General features: G+C 38.9%; 1 protein-coding gene and 1 pseudogene across 2 annotated transcripts in view; one reads left to right on the top strand and one right to left on the bottom strand.

The window, feature by feature from the left end:
- DCLK2 (doublecortin like kinase 2) overlaps positions 1 to 2,500 on the bottom strand; it is a 170,822-nt gene that overhangs the window by 153,942 nt on the left and 14,380 nt on the right. The gene's annotated exons all lie outside the window — the stretch shown is intronic.
- On the top strand, positions 1,643 to 2,383 carry LOC100958813 (annotated as a pseudogene).

Raw genomic sequence — 2,500 nt, 5'->3', positions numbered from 1 at the left:
GGACAGCTTGAGCCTCTGTCTCAAAAATAAAAATAATAAAAAAAATCTAAATTTACTGTTAGATTTTAACCCCTTGTCAAATATATGTGTGGTCTGCAACTATTTTCTCCCATTCTGTAGGGTTGCCTTTCACTCTGTTGATTGTTTCTTTTGCTGTGCAGAATCTTTTTAGTTTGATGTAGTTCTCTTGTTTATTTTTGCTTTTGTTGCTCGTGCTTTTGGTGTGATATCCAATAAATCCCTGCCATGACCAATGTCATAAAACTGTTCCATTGTGTTTTCTTCTAGGCGTTTCAGTTTCTTTGACCTCTACAAAGGTCTTGTAGTTAATTTCTTAACCCATTTTGAGTTGATTTTTTGTATAAGATATAAAATAAGGATCCAAGTTTATTCTTTTGCAAGTGAATATCCAGTTATTCCAACACCATTTGTTGAAGGACCTGTCCATTCCCTACCGTGTGTTCTTGGCACCACTTCGGAAGATCAGTTGCCCATACACGTGTAAGCTTATTTCTGGGCTCCTGATTCGGTTATATTTCTCTATATGTCTATTTTTCTGTTACTGCCATACTGTTTTGTTTTTTATTTTACAGACAGAGTCTTGATCTATCACATAGGCAAAGTGGCAGGTGGCACCTTGTGGAGTCGCACAATCATAGCTCACTGTAGCCTGGAACTCCTGGGCTCAAGCAATCCTCATGCCTCAGCCTCCTGAGAAGCTGCATCTACAGATGCATACCACCACACCTGGATAATTTTTCTTATTTTTGGTAGAAATGGGGTCTCGCTATGTTGTCCAGACTGGTCTTAAACTCTTGGCTTCAAGCAATCCTCCCACCTCAACCTCCCAAAACACTGTGATTACAGGCATTGTGCCCAGCTTAAACTGCTTTAATTACTATATTTTTATAATGTGTTTTGAAATCAGGAAGTGTGCCTCTACCTTTTTCTTTCTCAAGATTGATTTGGCTATTTGGGATCATTTGTGGCTCTTTATGATATCTGGATTTTTTCCCCCTATTTCTGTAAAAAACAACATTGGGACTTTGCTAGGGTTTGCATTTAATTTGTAAAAATTTCTGTATTACCCAAAACAATTTAAAATATTAAGTCTTCTCATTCATGAACATAGGATATTTATTCATTTATTTGTGTCTCTAATTTCTTTCATCAATCCGGACACTGATTATCACTGATATCAATTTCCCTGGATATATACCTGGAGGTAGAACTGATAGATCATATGGTAGTTTTATTTGTAATTTTTGGGGAATCTCTACAGTGTTCTCCACAGCAGCCACATTATTTTAAATTCCCTCCAACAGTGTACCTAGGGTTCCAAATATGGTTTCCAGTGTACATCTTTTGCCCCTGGGTTTAGTTTATTTCTATTGTTTTTGGGTTTTTTAATGCAATTGTGCATAGGATTGTTTACTTTCCTTTCTGGATAGTGTATACAAGCACAACTGATTTTTATATGTTGATTTTATGTCCTGTAAATACAAGTTAACTTACAGTAAACAAGTTTTACTGAATTTATTAGTTTTAACAATTTTTTGTAGTATCTTTTGGGTTTTCGACATATTGTCGTGCAAGCAGAGATAAGAAAGGAAGAAGTAGGCCTCTTTTTCCGGCTGGAACCATGGAGGGTGTCGAACAGAAGAAAAAGAAGGTTCCTACTGTGCCAGAAACCCTTAAGAAAAAGCGAAAGAATTTTGCAGAGCTGAAGATCAAGCACCTGAGAAAGAAGTGTGCCCAAAAGATGCTTCAAAAGGCAAGGAGGAAGCTATGAAAACGCTAAGCATTATCATAAAGAATACTGGCACATGTACAGCACTGAGATTCGGATGGCTGGGATGGCAGGAAAAGCTGGCAACTTCTATGTACCTGCAGAACCCAAATTGGCATTTGTCCTCAGGATCAGAGGGATCAGTAGTGTGAGTCCAAAGGTCCGAAAGGTGTTGCAGCTTCTTTGCCTTCGCCAGATCGTCAATGGAACTTTTGTTCAGCTCAACAAGGCTTCGATTAACATGCTGAGGATTGTAGAACCGTATATTGCATGGGGGTACCCAAATCTGGAGTCAGTAAATGAGCTAATCTACAAGCGTGGTTATGGCAAAATCAGTAAGAAACGAATTGCATTGACTGATAACAGTTTGACTGCACGATCTCTTGGTAAACATGGCATCATCTGCATGAAGGATCTGATTCATGAGATCTATACTGTTGGAAAACACTTCAAAGAAGCAAGTAACTTCCTGTAGCCCTTCAAGTTATCATCTCCACAGGGGGAGTAAAGAAAAAGACAACCCACTTTGTAGAAGGTGGAGATGCCGGTAACAGGGAAGACCAAATCAATAGGCTTATTAGAAGAATGAACTAAGGTATCTGCCCTGATTGTTTTTGTAATCTGGTCAGTTAATAAACAGCGACTGGGCTCAGTGCCTATAGCTCAACTGGCTAAGGCGCCAGCCATGTACACCCAAGGTGGCGGGTTCGA

This window comes from Otolemur garnettii, unplaced genomic scaffold (assembly GCF_000181295.1).
Source record: "Otolemur garnettii isolate 467f Iridium unplaced genomic scaffold, OtoGar3 scaffold00041, whole genome shotgun sequence".
Classification (NCBI taxonomy): domain Eukaryota; kingdom Metazoa; phylum Chordata; class Mammalia; order Primates; family Galagidae; genus Otolemur; species Otolemur garnettii.
The sequence above is the reverse complement of the archived record's forward strand: the minus strand, read 5'-3'. Positions and strand labels throughout refer to the sequence as shown.